Raw genomic sequence first — 19,160 nt, 5'->3', positions numbered from 1 at the left:
AATACCAGCATTTCATTTATGCTGACAATCTCTGCATTACCACACAGCAGAAGAACTTTGAGGATGCAGAGAAGATCCTAGAGAGGACACTGAACGAGTTGTCCGATTATTACCTACATAATTATCTCAACCCAACCTAGCAAAACCCAAAACTGTGCTTTCCATCTAAGAAACCAAGATGCAGAACGACACCTGAATGGTCACCTGGGGTGACCAGAGTCTTGAACATCAGAAACATCCAGTCTACTTAGGAGTAACACTAGACCGTACATTTTGTTACACATATTAAATACCAAAGTCAAGGTCAATACATAAAACAACATTTTGCGGAAGCTTGCAAATTCCAAGTGGGGAGCACATCCATCCACCTTATGCACTACTGCTTTGGCACTTTCTCTGGGGCAAAATATGCCTGCATCATCTGGAGATGCTCAAGTCACAGTAAACATATTGACACCACTCTAAATGATATATGCAGAATTATAACAGGCTGCCAAAAACGCAACCCTTTTGTTCCCTGTCTTTACGCACTATCTGGCATAGCACCCACTTACATCAAGAGGAAAGTAGCAGGCAACATTGACTGGTGGGTACCAGAGTCAGACAACTGTCACCTGCTATATGAACGTGAACCAGTATACCACTGTCTCTCATTGAGAAATAGCTTTTTGTCCTGATCACCAGAATCAGCCAAAACTACCCTCTGGCAAAAAGAATGGGAGAAACTAGGTGACAAAGCTGTTGAATGGAGCCAGCGAGGAATTACCCCCAGTGAGGAGTTGTATCCAACTCCAACTACAAATGGCATACATTGAGAGTGGGTCGCGGAAGATTACTATGGAGTGTGTGGGTGTGTGTGTGTGTGTGTATATATATATATATATATATATACATACACACACCCACACATACTTCCACACATATATATAATGGCTGTTGTATCTCCTGTTCCCCAGTTCTGCAAACTGCAGAATACCACCAGTGAGGTGCTTCATACTTAACTTAGCAGGTGATGAGTATCATGCAAAAGTGTGCCTTATTTTTATATGCCTTAATTCTACCACTTACTCACATTGAGCTGTGTCTGACTCCGTGACTAACATTTTTTGAAATCTTGACTGAAATTCTTGAGTGAAAGCAGGATGTACTGGATCTTGTGTAAGAAATCTAACCAGTAGTTCTGTGTTTTCAAATGCAAACCAGCAAGATCATAGAGATGTGATGCTCAATCCTTAAATACTTAAATACATAAGACTGGAAAAGAGGCATAAAGGAGCAGCTCTGTCTCATAGGTAATTATGGCTCAAGGGGCAGTGATGACTCCTGTGGTGACATTGGTGGCAAATACAGCCAGCCACCACTGCAGCAGTTGCTGTTTTTACATACAAACACATGCCTCCCAAAAGCAGTGCTTGGAGCTATTGTCCAGTCGCTTCACACTTCCCTTCAGTTAGACTACTGGATAGGAAGTCAGACTGGCTGGCTGGCCACCTGATATCATCAGAGGTAACAGGGGAGCCAGTAAATTACATCATACCTAGGATATTTAAGCATGAAACTCCAAAACTTCAATAGCCCTGTAACAGATCCATGCCTGACACAGCTGCCCCATTCACCTGCTCATGATGCAACTAACATTTCTCACCTGCCACAACTTTTTCTTCCAATAGAACTTTTACTTGTATGGAGGTGATATCAATGGTTCCCTGGTGTGATTGTGTTGACATAGCTTCTGTGGGGCTCCTCCTCCCCTATGCCCCACCCCTTTCCACTTGGGTGCTATTGCTGGATCCTGGTGCTGACTTAGGTGGCAATGTGATCCTCTCTTCCCCTTTGGGTATGCAACGAGGACTAAATCCACACTGTGCTCTGCTTGTGCCTCTATCTCAGGAATGACAACAAAACAAGTAATGTATTGTAAATATCTCATGCTGGTCAGCCAGTCAAAGCAGTGATGCCTGAGCACACTGAGCTAGGAAAAGGGTGTGGGTCTTAGACTAGTGCCCTGGGCACCACTTCTCACCTTCCTGGTTGGGCTCCCTGTGATTTAGGATGGGTTGCCCCTCTTGTGCAGGCTCTCCTTGCTTACACTCCTGGCAGTGTATGGTGCAGCCATAGGTTGGTTCATGGCACATCTACTCAGGGCTTAATATCCAGCTACCCACCTGCTGGAGAATTGCTGACCTGTGGGCCTTCCTGCTGGAGCCCCCATATCAAAGAGCTGCCCTGAGTTGCCCTCTCCTTTCCCCATATCACCTGGATCACCTGATCGGGCGAGGGTCAAGTTCTCACAGCGTCTGAGGCAGGGGAATCTCTGGCTCTGGCAGTGTGGAGAGAGACTGGCTCTTTCCCAGCCATGGGGGAAACATGAAGCTCTGCTTCTGGAGTTTCACATGTAGGGCACACCCCTCTCCCCCTCCTCTTCCTCCCAGCCTGCTTTTTTAGCCCTTATTTATCAGGTTTCAGGCCAGTCAGCACTTCTCCCCTAGCCCGTATGGTGCCAGTCAGCCAGATTACAGCCCAACCACCTGGGTCCAAGCTGGTTCAGGCCAAGCATATGCACAGCCTGTCCAGTGAAAGTACAAACTTCTTCCACATTGTGGGATCATGCTGACCACCCATATCTTGGTGGGTTAGGAGCTTGGGTGTAGCCTTAAGAGCCCCAACTCAGGAAAGAATCCCTATCCTGTAAAACATGTATATAAAAGTATGTATTCAAGGCCATTGGCTTCAATGGGAATAAGTTTAGAATCATAGAAAATTAGGTCAGCAGGAGATGGGGAGCCCCTACTCAAAGCAGGACCATCCCAGCCAAGACTTTGTTTACCCAGGTCTTAAAATCCTCTGAGGATAAAGATTCTACAATCTTTTTGGGTAACCTGTTCCAGTACTTTACTAGCCTTCTAGAGAGAAAGCTTTTCCTACTATCTAACTTAAAATTCCCTTCCTGCAACTTGAGACTTTTGCTCCTTGTTCTGTCATCTGCCAGCACTGAGAACAGTGTAGCTCCATCCTTTGTGGAACCACCATTCAGGTAGTTGAAGGCTGTTATTAAATCCTCCCTCAGTCTTCTCTTCTCCAAACTAAATAAGCCCAGTTCCCTCGGCTTCTTCTCATATGTCACATGCCCCAACCCCCTAACCATTTTTGTTGCCCTCCTGCTTGGGCATGCAGGAGTGAAATCAAGAAGACCAAAGGACAGTTGGAGTTGCAGCTACCAAGCAAAGTGAAGGATAACAAGAAGGGATTCTATAAGTGTGTCAGCAACAAGAGGAAGATCAAGGTCCCTTACTAAATGGGGGAGGCAGCCTAGTGACAGATGACGTGGAAAAGACTGAAGTACTCAATTCCTTTTTTACCTTAGGCTTCATAGGCAATCTCAGCTCCCAGACTGCTGCACCTGGTAGCACAGTTTAGGGAAAAGGTGGGCAGCCAACAGTGGTAAAAGAACAAGTTAGGGACTGTTTAGAAAAACTAGACATGTATAATTCCATGGGGCTGGATGCGATGTACCCGAGGTGTTGAGGGAATTGGCTGATGTGATAACAGAGCCACTGGCTATTATTTTTGAAAACTCATGGTGATCAGGGGAGGTCCTGGACAATTGGAAAAGGGCAAATATAGTGCCTTCATTAAGAAAGAGAAGAAGGAGGATCCAGGGAACTACAGACCTGTCAGCCTCACCTCAGTCCTTGAAAAAAATCATGGAGCAGGTCCTCAAGGAATCCATTTCTATGCACCTGGAGAAGGTGATTAGCAGGGATTCTGCTTTTCTGAATTAAAAAATTAATTTTCTAATTAAAAAAGTAGCCCCAAATCCACATTTTTCCTTGATTAAAATGAAACACCAGTATATATCTCTATCTGTATTACTGGTGTTTCATTGTAATCATAGAAAAATGTGGATTTTGGGTTACTTTTTTAATCTGAAAATTGGGGATTTTTTTTTTAATCAGAGAAAGCTAGGATCCCTTGTAATTAGGAAGAGTCAACACAGATTCTCCATGGGCAAATCATGCTTGATCAACCTGATTGCCTTCTATGACAAGATGACTGGTTCTTTGGATGCAGCAAAAGTAGTGGATGTTATATAACTTGACTTTAGCAAGGCTTTTGATACAGCCTCCCACAACATTCTTGCAAGCCAGCTAAGAATGTACAGGTTGGATGAATGGAGTGTAAGGATGGATAGAAAAGTGGCTGGAACATCACGCTCAAAATGTAGTAATCAGTGGCTTGATGTCTAGTTGACTGTTGGTGTTAAGTGGAGTGCCTCAGGGGTCATTCTTGGGGCCAGTTTTGTTCCATATCTGGAAGATGGGATGGAATGCACCCTCATCAAGTCTGCAGATGACACCAATCTGGGGGGAATAGTAGACATGCTGGAGGGTAGGGCTAGGATTCAGAGAGACTTGGACAAATTGGAGGATTGGACCTAAAGAATTCTTATGAGCTTCAATAAGGACAAGTGTAAAGTCATAGAATCATAGAAAGTCCTGCGCTTAGGATGGAACAATCCCAATGCACTGGTGCAGCCTGGGAACTGACTGGCTAAGCAGCAACTGTGCAGAAAAGGACCTGGGGGTTACAGTGGACAAGAAGCAGAATATGAGCCAACTCTGTGCTGTAGTTGTGAAGAAGGGTAACAGAATACCTGGCTGCATTAGTAGGAGCATTGCCAGGAGATTGGAAGCGATTCCCCCCCTCTATTCGGTCCTGGAGTCCTGTGTCCAGTTTTGGGCCCCCACTACAAAAGGGATGTCGACAGGTTAAAGAGAATCCAGTGGAGGGCAACAAAAATGTCTAAGTCTGCTTTTCTAAAGTCTAGGGTCCATACTCCGCTGCTCTCTGCCCTTCCTTTCCTCAGGATCCTGAACTCAATCATCTCATGGTCACTGCTGCCCATGATGCCATCCACTACATCTACATTCTCCACTAAATCTTCCCCATCTGAGAGCAGCAGGTCAAGAAGAGCACAGTCCTTAACTGGCCTCTCCCATGCTTGCACCAGGAAATTGTCCTCAACACTCTCCAAAAACTTCCTAGATTGCCTATGTACTGCTGTATTGCACCGCCCCCTAGTACCCCGTCCCCCCCAGCAGATGTGAGGGAGACTGAAATCCCCCATGAGAACCAGGGCTTATGACCGGGAAACTTCCACTAGCTATCTAAAGAAAGCTTCATTCACCACTTCCTCCTCATCTGCTGATCTATAGCAGACATCCACCATGACATCACTCTTGTTACCCTCCCCTCTGATCTTAACCCAGAGACTTTCAACAGCCCTATCTCCCATTTCATATTGGAGCTCTGAGCAATTATATAGCTCTTTTAACTAAAGTGTAGCTCCTCCTCTTCTTCTCTGCCTGTCCTTTCTAAACAGTTTGTACCCATTCATGACAGTGCTCTGGTCATGTGAGCTAGCCCACCAAGTCTCTGTTATTCCAATCACGTCATAGTTCCATGACTGCGCGAGGACTTCCAGTTCTTCTTAAGCATGTGCTTAAAGGTAAATACAGACATAATCACTGCTTTCAAAACCAATGAGATTTACAATAATAATAATTGTGAGGAGAGTCAGTTTGTGGGAGGCCATAGGGTTCAGACAGAGTCCTCCAATATCTCCCTCAACGAGGAAAAGCAGGAGATGGGGAGCCCTAATCATACTCTCTTGAACCTCCCAATCAAACTTGGATAGAATATGAGCTGGTAAAAAGGTAGGAGTTCTAGTGCTAAACTGTTTTATCTAGCCCTGTAAAGATGGCTGGTGTTAGCACTTCACAGTTCATTCATAATGCAGAAGACTCCTTACCTTTTGAACTTTCAGACTGCTGAGCTGAAGAAAACATGTACTGCTCTGTAGAATAAAACAAATGAAATATCAATAAATCCAGTTATCAATTAACCCTTCTCCTAACCTGACTCCTAATCCTGACAGCTTCTGCCTGAGTTTTTATTTTTGTTGTTGATGTTATTGATTTAGCCCTTTGAAATATTGCTGGAGTGACCCACAGAGTGGAGGTAGAGTTAGATTCAGCCGCATTTATGCCATCATCTGTTTGGTATGTTACTTCCTTTCACTCTAATGTTTGGGAAGATCACACCCAGCCCTCACATTCCTCTTCAACAAGTTGTGTCAAGGAGGGGGAGAAAGGAAGCTGTCCCACATACCGCTGGATAGCTGAAAGGAAAGTCTTAATTAGGATGTTGGGATGACAATTTCTGCTGAAATCAGCCCTTCCTTTACTCAGTTCCAAGTCCGGCTGTTATAATCATTTAATCAGCATGTCTCTTTCGAAGTGACAGCTCAAAGATAATAGCTTATTCTCTTGAGTAATTTAATGCTTCTGGCTTACCCCTAAAAGGGACAGTGAATTCTTATCCTTAGCAACAGTAATAAATCCCTAAGAATGAAAGGATATTAGCATGTATTGGAAGTAAGGAGTGGTGTTTATTTTGGCTCACATTGAAAGCTGAGATGACTAGTTTAGAATAGATGATGTATCAGAACATGTGAAGGGACATGTTTAATGTGTTACAATAGTAACTAATTCTTAACTAACCTGAAACAAAAAAATTACCTCTTCTTTTGTTTCTTCACCTGATTGCTTGACTTGAGAAATACAGATTATAAATACTTGCCCCCTGTATATTCCCAAGTCTTCAGAAATATCAAAAGCTATAAATCATCACCCAGAAAACTTAAGGCAAGAAAATGGCAAATGCAATTGTGCATTTGCAATATTTCTGCCTAACATACATTTTTCAAACACTAAAAACACAGTTTTTTAGGATTTTAGAGTGACTCACATGTACAATAAGAAATGCATTCCTGTGATTCAAGCTAAACATTCCTAAGCATGACTTATTCACCTTACTAAGAAATGCACTAAAATTCACTGCAATAAACATATAGGTTTTATAACTGTGTGATTCTTGCAGTTGGGTCTAATTCTTTAATATAATGAAAACTCGATTAGAGTTTAATTCCTGGAAAAATAGCTTTTAAAATAGCTTCAGCAGATCTAGACAAATAGCCTTTACCAAAATATCACTTGTTTCTTTAATTGCTGTTACTAGCTACATTGAAAACTATTGACATTGAATTAGACAGTGGGACGGGGTGGGCAAAATACGGCCCACAAGCTGGATACAGCCTGCCAATTGACTGCATCTGTCCCGCAGCTGCCTTTATGGGCACTCCTCGTGGGCTGAACCCCACCTGCTCCTGCCCAGGGCAGCCCACACCACACTCTTGCTTGCGCTCACCCCACGCGTGCTGAAGGCCCTGGCCCCAGCCTTGGCCCCGGCCAGCGTGCGCAGCTTCCCAGTGCGACTGATCCCACTGTTGCTGCAGCCACCCAGGTACTGTTCATCTCCCTGCACCTCCAGTAGCTCCTCCTCCTCCTCCTGGCTGTGCTGTGCCTCTCCAGGCAGCAGGTAGCACAGGTAAGCAGCGATGGCTGTGGGACCACATGCCAGGCACCACGTGCCCAGCCAGGCATGGGGGAAGCTGCAGACAGACAGCTCCTGCCCCAGTGCAGAGGGCTTCCACTTCAGCTTCTGGCCACCTTCCACCCACTCAGCTGCCTGCAGGTGGCTGCTCACTGTGCCAAGCAGGCAGAGTGGGTGGGAAGTGGCTGAGAACTGGAGCTGAAGCCCCAAGCACTGAGGCAGGATCCACCCATCTGCAGCTTCCTCCCCTCCTGGCTGGGCATGTAGTACTCGGCATGTGTCCCTATGGATGCCATAGCTTCCCTGCACTACCTTCCTGCCCGGAGTGCAGTGCAGATGGGGCAGGAAGAGGAAGAAGAGAAGCCACTGGAGCTGGGGGGCAGGGGGGAGCTGAACAGTAACCAGGTGGCTGTAGCAGCAGTAAAAGCACCAGCGGGAGCAGCCCTGCTGGGAAGCTGTGCATGCTGCCCGGGGCCATCAGTGGGTATAGGGTAGGTTTGGGCGGGAGTATGGAGCAGGCTGCCCTGGGTGGGAGTGGGTGGGGCTTGGCTCCATGCAGAGTGCTGTGGGTCCAGCCACAGGTCAGATGGGGAGGGGGCAGACGGCACCTGCACCTGCACCTACACTACACTGCCCAAGTAAATTTTGCTGCGTGTGGCCTCTCCCCCCTCCCTCCAGCCAGCTCCCGTGACCTAGAATGTGGGCAGCCCCAACACATATATGGATGCCCACCCCACACCCCCCTATACACCCAACTCCACACAAACAGACCCCCACCCCACCCCCTCACACAATACACAAAATTAAGACTTTATTTTGAGCTATTATGCAATCACCTTTATATACACTACTCAAAAAACATAAATCATTTGAAAAATTATTTTTAAAAATTAAATTAAAATGTTATAGTAGATATTTGATTTTTAGTATATGATTTATTTTTTATCTAAAATTTATTAAAATAATATCTTCTGAAAGATTGTGTGCGCACAGCTTTTGACAGCTCACCAAAGCTCATGACATTGCCTTCATGAAATTAACCGCCCACCCCTGCATTAAGAGATACTAAGCATTTCTGGGTATCATCTCCTGTAAGGGTAAGGTGTTTCTAAATGCTTCACGTAATATTAGAACATTTCAAGCCTCAGAGACTTTGTTGTATTGTTAAATGCTCATTACAGGAGGGTTCAAATCTGATTCACACTGATCTTAGTGGGAGCCCATTTTGATCCTAAACTTAGGTTAGAAGAAACTTAAAACATCCAGTAATGATAACATCAGGCCATTTATCTTTTTCTTAGATGTTATGAGTTTTTAATATTAATCACCAGTAGGACCAGCAAGCTTGGGTGAGTCCAGTTCTTGGAAAGTGTCACACTAAATAAATGTGAAGTTGCTACTCTCACATGGACACCAATTTCAAACCCATTTCCAGATAGAAGCAAGGGACATGCCAATGTCACAGACATTCAGTCACACTGTCATGTGAAGACAAATTATATAAAAAGCACTCAGGCACTGTTGTTTAAGTGGTACTCATCATCATCGCTTGCTTCAGCCAGTCTCCAAGTAATCTCACTTTTCTGCCTCCCTTCTGACTTATGCTAAGCACAGAACTAAAAATGTTGCTGTCTTTGTTTTGATGTGCTTCTGTAATTAAAGCATGACTCGTATTTACCTTAGGGACAGCTTACACTGCTCTCATATTGTAAGACATCTTAACGTGTATATAAATACACTTTCCTCCCACCCTTAGGGCCAGATTTTATTCCACCTCCTAGGTTCTAAGGGTGCTGACAGAAGTGTCATATGCCATGTGATCAGCTACTTTTAAAGTGCTCTACAGCCATGCTGTGACACATGTTCACAGCTGCAGAGTTCTTTAAAAGTGGCCAGTTGCATGACAAATTAACCCTCGTCTAATGAGGGATCAGATGAAGGCACTCCAAAGTGGAGTGCCTTAGAGAATTTGTGTTCCATAGGGTCAGCTATTAGTGTGATCAGGGCTGAGCTGATGTTGCCCAGCCCTGCCCCTAGTGCTGTCTGCAGGAAGGGAGAGGGGGAAAGGGAAGGGGAGAGAGCTGCAGGGAGCTGGGGTTTGTCTGACCTGAGCTGGAGGAAGGGAGGCAGGTAGATGGGAGCTGCCCCTGCCTTGTCCCCCCCGCAACCCGCTCCCTCCGCCTCAAGCTCAAGGAAAGAAAACCCCAGTCCACAGCTCCACAGCTCTTTCCCCATCTTCTCCCCCCTTCCTTCCTGCAGACAGCACCGGAGCTGCAGGTGGGGAGGGAGCGGGGGGTGGCAGACCTAGGCGAAAGAGGCTGAAGGCAGGCTTCCTCCACTGGTTCTGCTCCAAAGCGGACTTGACACCCCCCCACACCCAAAGGTCTGTTGGGTAGGGAGGCGGGGGGATTCTCTAACTCATGGGGCTTTATGAGAAGCACCATGACTTAGAGCGGGGACTTTAATGTCTGTCAGTGCCGTAAGTAGACCAGGGTGCCAAAGTGTTATTCTGTATTCTCTTTATTCATTCTCTAAATCAAGGTGGGTCATAAATAACAAATTACAGAATAAGTTATATCAAACCTCTTTGATGATATTTTTGGCCTGTAAATTTTCTTTAATCATACACATTTCCTCAAAAATACCATACATTTTATATCACACAAAGATAGACAAGTATTGCACATGGGAAGAAAAAGTTTTTAAAGTCACTCTAGGATTCAGTAGATACTGAATGTGTTAAGCAACTTGTAAACAAGGGTGGAGAGAAGAACAAAACAGATGCTTGCTTTCTGTGAAAAAAATAAAACCCAACATGCTAGCTCACTACAAATACCTGAATGTTATATAAGTTCTTGTACAGTTCCCCTGGTTTCCTGAAAAAAATGTATACGTAAGATTATTGAAAAATCTTATTTTCTAACAGGATATGCTATAAAAGACAAACACACTGGATATGAAGAAATGCATATAGTTTCATAACTCTGGATCTTATTTATGCCTGTACAGGGTGCATGCACATTGATAATACCTGTATTCAAGTAAAGGTCTGGGTTTTTAAAACATGGCTTTCAATTCCAGTACTGGGAGAGTACTATGCAGAAGAGTTACCAGGTCACTGATGCTGGAAGCCAAACTTCAAATCCTATCATAGCTCAAATAAATCAAAATGATTTTGAGATCTCATCTTAATATCTAATCTGTGCATAATCATGGGTTAGAACAAACTTTCAGTTAAATATGAAGTTTAGATGTTTATCTAATTCCATGATTTCTTTATTCACTCGTGCATTATTTATCTTTCCTGCTTTTCAGCTTGCTTAAAACTGAAAAGGATCTGCTCCAAGACCTGAATCTGAGGTATAGATCTAAGTTCACGAATCAAACCTCTTATGGACAGAGTCTAAGTACTGCATCTGAGTACCTTCTCATATTTACAAAGATTTCAGTTTCCGTTTTATAGTTCTGGGCACTTCAAGAATGAAGCATTCAAATTCCATAGCAGTAGGTAAAGTAGAAGAGCCCAATGAGTCTAAAGGAGATTTTCAGTTCTATGGACATAGCCAGATTACACACATATGCATCAGAGATGTAACAGTGTGGCTGAGAGCCCAGGGCAGTTGCAACACACAGGGGCAGTGGCAACTTCTGACTGCTGCCTTGCCACCAGTGCAACTGTGCACCTGCAGCAGCAGCAGTTTTTTCCTGCCTCCCTAAGTAAGCACGTGTGATGGCTTCTCCAGTTGCCCCAGCCTAGTTGCATCACTGCTAGGCACCAACATGATGAACGTTAGGTTGGTATAAAAAAAGTAGTAGTTAGACAATGCAAGCCCATCAGCTGAAATCACTTCACCCAGTCACTAGAGAATTACTTCTGAAAGGATCCGGACTAACTATATAACAGTGTAAATTAAACTGATTTAAGTGTCAGCTATCCCTGCCCATTCCCGGATAGCAATTTATGAAAGGCAAACCGACTGTTCCATTCTCCAACACCTACTATACACAGCCATCCTGGGATAGCTGTATTCTTGCCTGTTCCTGAGCCCAGAACACAAATCTGATTTAATTACATTGAGAAATGTGTTTGTCTGCCCAGTGCCCATGTCCTAACATTCTTATGTGGGCCCAAGCCAAACTACAGCCAACATCTCTCCTGACTTCCCATCAAATTTCCCCTACTACATACACAATAGTCTAAGTTGCAATTCTGATATTGTGCATGCTATACCACACCTATCTGCTAGGGCTGTGCGAGGCTTCAGACCCTGCTTCGGATCCGGAGAAGCTTTGGATGCTTTAGTGTCCAAAGCAGCATGTCCAGGTCAAAGTGATGGCTTCATTAGGCTTTCTGAAGCAGTTTGGAGCTTCTGAAGTGCTTCGGAAAAGCTTTGGAGCAGCCTCAGAGATCCGGCCATAGGGTATAATGGGGAAACAATAAAATATCTATAACTTGTTGTTTTTTGTCTGATTTGGATGAAAATTGCAGGAATGGTAGACTCTGCAGAGATCATGAAGCCTGCCAGGTTTCAAGAAGATCAGTGCAGGGATTTGGGGGAAACTGCACCCCAAATTCTTGAAAGCAAAACTCCTGTCACATCTACGTGTTACAACACAAAGGGGTCAAAACTGCAGGGGTGGTGGCCACTGCTGAGGCCACAAAGTCTACCAAGTTTCAAGAAGATTGGTGCAGAGGTTTGGGGGAACTACACCTCAAGCTGCGGACAAGCAAAACTCGTGCCATGGGTGACCATGTGTGTGTTAAGGCGCAGTGGGGTGAAAGCTGCAGTGATGGTAGCCCCTGCTGTGGCCATGACACCTGTCAGCTGTCAAGGAGATTGCTGCAGGGTGGTCCTGGGACCCTGCACCCCTAGCTGCTGACAGGCAAAACTCATGACATGGGTGCTTGTGCAACTGACTGTGTCTGTCTTGGGGGGGGGAGGGGAGACACTACTGCAGTCCTGGCTGCTAAACTACTGTGTTACCAGTCACCAATCAATAAATCATGATTCACTCAGGGACCAGCTCAATACACAGGACCTAGCTAATGTAACCAGTTAATTATCATCAATTAGCACCTACAAAACCAGACTAAGGAGAGGAAAGAATCCATGCAGACAATCAACTGCCCCAAGACAGAGACAGTCAGTTGGACAAGCACCCATGTCACGAGTTTTGTCTGTCAACAGCTAGGGGTGCAGGGCCCCAGAACCCCCCTGCACCGATCTCCTCCACAGCTGGCAGGCTTCGTGGCTTCAGCAGGGGCTACCATCCCTGAAGCTTTCGCCCTGCTGCGCCTTAGCACACACAGCCATGGCATGAGTTTTGCTTGTCCGCAGCTTGAGGTGCAGTTCCCCACAACCTCCTGAACCGATCTTCTTGAAACTTGGCAGGCTTTGTGGCCTCAGTAAGAGCTACCACCCCTGCAGTTTGACCCCCCTGTGTTGTAACACATAGATGTGACATGAGTTTTGCTTTTAAGAATTTGGGGTACAGTTTCCCCAAAACCCCTGCACTGATCTTCTTGAAACTTGGCAGGCTTTGTGGCCTCACCAGGGGCTACTACACCTGCATGTTTCATCCAAATCAGACAAAAAACAAAAGTTATAGATATTTCATTGATTCCCCCTTATACCCTATGGCCGGATCTCCGAAGCGGCTCCGAAGCTTCGGAGCCACTTCGGCCAGATTGAAGCAGAAACCCAGTCTGGATCTGTGGATTGGATCCCTGGCATCCGAAGTGGCTGGATCCCAAGCCGGACTGGATCACTGCCGACTCGCACAGGCCTACTATCTGCTTTAAGGTAAAAAATATAGTGAGCCTAGATTAATTTTCCAGACCGAGCTGCTTCAAGATATGCAGGAGCCCACACAGGACAGGAATGAAAACGGAAATATATCCTACCTATAAAAGCAGATGTGGGGTCAACATTTTAGTTGAGAACAAGGTTGATTCTTTTGTCTGGACTACCTATCAGTAATCACAATCACCACACAACTTAATACAAATCAGCTTGATTCACCTTCTTTATGCAAGACAGTATGGGAGTGAAATACAATTCAAATCAATAATAAATTCTATTTTCTCATAAAGGCTATTCCATCACTTCTAAAGAAAGATGAGTCTTATATTGAGATTGTTAACTCAAAATGGCTATTTTGTTTCAAAATTCTGCAAAGGCAAAGTACTGCTTGTTTTACTTAAATGGTAGTTAGTCAAAGTAAGTCTCAGATGCAGAGCTTCAGAATTGACCTTGACACTGCAGCTATGTAAAACCTACCTATGCTTTATCTCCCCTGGGACTTGACATTGGGATAGCTTTCTTAAGTCAGTAATCTCAATGCAAAAACATAGCCAAAGTGCAGCCACTTTGCAACTTTACTATTTTGAACACTGACCTTGCATACAGCATATCAACCTTAATGCTAGCACAGTAGAACAATAGATCTAAATTAGATTTAGGAAGCGGTGGGTATTCCTTTTCCTGGAAAACTGAATCATGCAAAAGATTTGGCTGATTGTCAGGGGAAAACAGAATGAAAGCTGAAATCTAAACTAGAGAGAAACCTGCATAAACCAAGATAAAGTGAAAATTGATCAGTCACTGTAACATGGACTATTGCCATAAGATCCAATCCAGATAAGGGACAGCAAAGAAATGCGCTTCTCCAGGTACAGGGCGTGATATAGATTAAGGCTGCCCAACCCATTTGGCCCTGCTGGCTGGATCTGAACCATGGGGCTTTTTGTGGGCTGAATGACCCACCTCTTGTGGCAGGGCAGTAGCCTGTCACCATGGCTGCCAAAGCTACTATGCTGGCATAGCTCCAAAATCCAAGGGGTGAATGTCATTGCCTCTCACCCTGTTCATCTCCTTGGCTCCAGAGCCATGCCAATGCAGCAACTCCAGTAGCTGCACTGACAAGCCCTGTGGGCTGCAATTTAACCACCCGTGGGCTGCATTTGCATGAAGCCCAGAGGCTGCCAGTTGTACAGTCCTGCTATAGGCTGTGACACTGGAGCCACAGACACAAAATAAATTTTTCACCAGATTTGGCCACATCTGGCCCCTGAAAGCTCTCTATAGCCATGACCAAACAGGAGTACACGGCTGCAGAGCACTTTAAAAGGGTATGATCTCATGAAAATCTGAACCCTCATTGCAAGAGGGTTCACATGAAGGTGTTCCAAAATGGAGCGTCTTCTGTAACTTGTGCCTCCCAGCCCCAATGCTGTTTTCAGAATGAGAGGGAGGAAAGGGAACAGAGGGAGTTCTTTCTGGGTTTTTTTCAGCCAGTGCTGGAGGGTGTGGTGGGTGGACTGGAGTCCTCCTGAGGTGAAGCAGCGGTTCCAATCCACCTATCCCACCCTTCAGCACTGGCTGGGGAACTCCTAGAATGAGCTCCTTCTCCATTTGTAGACAGAACGAGAGGCATGTGTGCACACAACTTTAAAGTGGGCTAAATGCGTTTGCACTGCTTTAGTGGTGGTGCTTTCACGCCTCGGCAGCATGTTGTGTATTAATTCCAGCTGCTATAGAAAATTTGGTGGAGTAATGCACCTTAAATGACTTGGATCGCAGCAAACTAAAACTCCTTTAGGTTTTAGTAACTCCTTTAAGGAGTTTTAGTTTGCTGCCCCTACAGCTGCGCAGCAAAGCACCAGGCTCTGTACAGCTCAGGGGCTCTGCAGTGGCCTGGGAAGGCAGGCTCTGCCCAAGAAAAGCAGTGAGCCTAATTTCCATTCCCCCCACCGAGCTTGCCTGCCTGCGTGAGCTGTGCAGGGGCCAGGTACTTCCCTCCATGGCTGTGGTGCCCCCTGGGACCACCTGAGTCAGGTTCCTGCAGGCAAGGGCTGCCTGGGGGGAGGGGCCATCGCCGCCATGGAGGGAAGTACCAGTTCCCCCCCACAGCCCAGGGACCGCTCTGCCTACCAGCAGGTCACCCTCCCCTCCCCGCCGGAAAGGCAGGTAAGTCAGCATGGGGTGTGCACAACATGGGGGTTTAATCAGCCCTAAATCTAAGTTGTTGTTTTTTTTAAACCCACTGCTTCAATTTAGGGCTCCCATTTCGTCTACACATGCCCCCTCTGCTTCCTTTCCCACTTTGCATTCTGAAAATGGTGCCAGGGCTGAGAGAGGGGACAGACCGCAGGCTCACAGCCACTCTAACCAGCAGCTGGATTCCCAGCCCCTGGGACCCAACAGCAAACTTCTGTTGGGTCAGGGGGATCACTGTAATTTGTGGTGCTTCCTACAAAATGCCATGAGTTACAACAAGGAGCTACACTTCTGTCTGCACCTTAAGTCACAATCCAGTGCTTCTCCCTAATCCCATGGGAAAAGTAATATTTTCCATGCCATTTGTTGGTATACTTTACCTCCTGCTCTGTGCCGGCTCCAGGGATATGGCTGGCACATTGACATTCCCTATTCTTGCCTGCCCACATTTGCCTGGTGCTGGCTGATTCTGCCCTTCTCCCTGTTATCCATAGTTCACCAAAGATGATAGCCCTGACAATGGAGTAAGAGGAAAAATAAGTCTCTTAGTCTTCATTCCCTGCATAAGCAAGAAAAAGAGCTTGTGGTGGTGTCCTGCTGTCACTGATGCTACGAGCATCAACCTCAGTAGCACTCCCAGTGGGAGACATTGCAGGAGATGCTCAGTAGGTCATGGCTCCAGCTCTTTAAGGTAGAAAGAGAGAAGGGTTCAGGAGAACTAGGCATCTTTAATGGTACTAGTCATTTGCATAGAATCTGCAGCCCTTTGTATTACTGAAGAAAGATGTCATGGGTTGGGGGCGTATCAGTAGGGACTGAGAAGGAGAATGCAGGGATGGTTCAGCTGCTAACTCACAAATGGATGCTAAAGGCACACACTAGAAATTTCTATGGGGCTTAAAAGGAAAAGGAAATAGAAATAAAAAAGTAGGCAACCCTGATCGAAATAACTTGACAAGGCAGCATTTTCAATACACAGATCTTGAGAGGCTTGTATGTATTAAAGAGGTCATACTATTAGCAAACACTACTTCAGAATTCAAATATGGCACAATGATTCTGTGTAGTTGGCAGCTTTAAGCTAAAGAGTTAAAGACTGAGTTTTGCTTTGCTTTTTTCTTTATTTAGGAAAGAAACTGAGGCATGAGATTATTAAATTAGACAGTCAACTATTATGTAAAATGAATACACATCAAGGAGGCTGATACTGGGTTTTCATTTATGAGGCTTCTCAAAACAAGCTCTTTATTATCTTACCGCTCCCCCACTACCCCCTCCCCCAAACCCCATTTCTGCTGAACAGTCTACTTTAATCAGAGAAGAAAAACACCTTCAAGGTGATCTGATCCATCTTTCTGCCAAACCAAAGATTAACTGTGTCTGAGATCAAAGCTCTTTACAGTTGAAATATGAATTTAATTTAAAATTACACCCCCGAAGACCCCAGGTCTCCTTTGATCTCTTCTGGTCATGCTGTCAAATATTTGGGGCTATTAAGCAGCTTAGGCAGCTTTTCTGTTGGTCACCAATGTAATGTCCTTGTTTCTAAGGTTCTCATGCAATATGTGAAGGGCCTCAACCACTTTTATATCTTATTGTACTATAAAATGACTCTTGTTTAGCTACCTCATCATAGGCTGCAGAGTTTTTAAGGCCAGAAGAGAGCACACTGCTCACAGGGGTGGTCAACCTGTGGAACATGTGCTACAAGTAGCAGGGGCATCCTGTGTGTGTGACAACTGCAGACTGGGGAGATGGCAGGGAGCAAAAGCAGAACAGACAGGGGAAAGGGATTGGAGTGACACTCAAGGAAGGCACAAAACTTAACCTGTGGCATGCCTCCAAGAAGATTGGTCCCTACTGACATAACCTAACCTAACCTCATAAACAACACAGGCCACAGAATCCGACCCTCTTTCCACTGTATAAGTAAATATTCGGAAGCCTCAACTAACTTGGCTAAGTAAGCCCACACATGCACATGCACGCGCGAGCACGTACACACACACACACACCTCTAGCTCTAAGGGCAAGTCTGCACTATGGTGTAAGCGTGTCCTGGACAGACTAATCCTGAATACACCTTTCCCAGTCACCATTCACTTGAAACCTGGAAATACATTGGTGCAGCCACTTTCAAGACCTCAGTCTCCAGCAAGCATGACAGCAGCTACTGTGGGCAATCATGAAGTGTCCTTCATAAATCATGAAGTGTCCTCCATGCTGTAATTCCATGTTTGGCATGTCTCAGTGGGAGTTGGTGGGTGGTGTGTGTTCCAGAATGGCACCACCAGCACCTACCACCTCTGAGGTGCAAGTGTTCACTCAGTATAAACACTAGGGCCAGATATAGACATTACACTTTTACTGCTATAAGTGACTAGAAACAGGTCTATATGCAGGAATTCAGCGCACACACACTGGTTTAACAATGGCAGAACCTGGATTTGCTCCCCCGCCAACCAAAGGGCAAATGTGTGTACCGTTCACTACCGATCTAAATTATGTTGCTTACAGAAAACCATACAATTTAGATCGATTCTGTCTCAGGCTTTTTGGATGTCTGTACCTAGCCTAGATGAATAATTCTAACATGTACCTGGTGAAGCTTTTGCTTCCAGTTTTGACAGCAATAAATGGGACCCTATTTGTTTTACCTGTTGAAATTGTACTGAAAATAAGAAATGGAATCATTTAGAAATCAGAAACTATCTCATATAAAATTTATTCTATATAGGCATTTGTGCTAACCTCTCTTTTTTGATCCTCCTATGTATATGGAGAAATCTTGGATTTAGTTCCTTCCTTATGCATCATGCACAATGTGACCATACTATTAATAAAGCAATTCCAAAGGAAGCTATTTTTTATATAATAAAAATATCAGTGTTGAAAAGCTCATGTAAGTTTTTGTTTAATAGATGGCTTAAGGAGTTTAAATCACTTATATTTACAGCATGGGCTTTAAAGGAGATATCTACTGCATGAAGGTATTGATTTTTTGCTGATGTTTTCTTGAGATTTTTTTTCAAATGCAGCCAAGTTGGTAGTTCAATAATTTCTGCCAGACACGAGCATATATATTACACTTAAATTTCATAGATTTCATAGATTTCATAGACATTAGGGCTGGAAGGGACCTCGGAAGATCATCGAGTCCAGCCCCCTGCCCAAAGGGCAGGAAGTCAGCTGGGGTCATAGGATCCCAGCAAGATGAGCATCCAGTTTCATCTTGAAGGTGTTCAATGAAGACGCTTGAACCACCTCTGCTGGCAGGCTGTTCCAGACCTTGGGGGCTCGGACAGTAAAGAAGTTCTTCCTTATGTCCAGCCTGAAACGATCTTGAAGTAGTTTGTGACCATTCGACCTCGTCATCCCTTGGGGCGCTCTGGTGAACAAACGTTCCCCCAGATACTGGTGGTCACCCCTGATAAACTTGTAGGTGGCCATCAGATCACCCCTGAGCCTGCGCTTTTCCAGGCTAAAGAGCCCCAGGGCTCTCAGCCTGTCATCGTAGGGTCTGCTTCCCTGACCTCTGATCATGCGCGTGGCTCTTCTCTGGACTCTCTCAAGCTTCTCCACATCCTTTTTGAATTGTGGAGCCCAAAACTGGACACAGTACTCCAGCTGCGGCCTCACTAAGGCCGAGTACAGGGGGAGAATGACGTCCCGGGATTTGCTTGAGAAGCATCTATGGATGAAAGC

The sequence above is a fragment of the Alligator sinensis genome, unplaced genomic scaffold, assembly GCF_000455745.1.
Source record: "Alligator sinensis unplaced genomic scaffold, ASM45574v1 scaffold123_1, whole genome shotgun sequence".
Lineage (NCBI taxonomy): Eukaryota > Metazoa > Chordata > Crocodylia > Alligatoridae > Alligator > Alligator sinensis.
Note: the sequence above shows the minus strand (reverse complement) of the source record.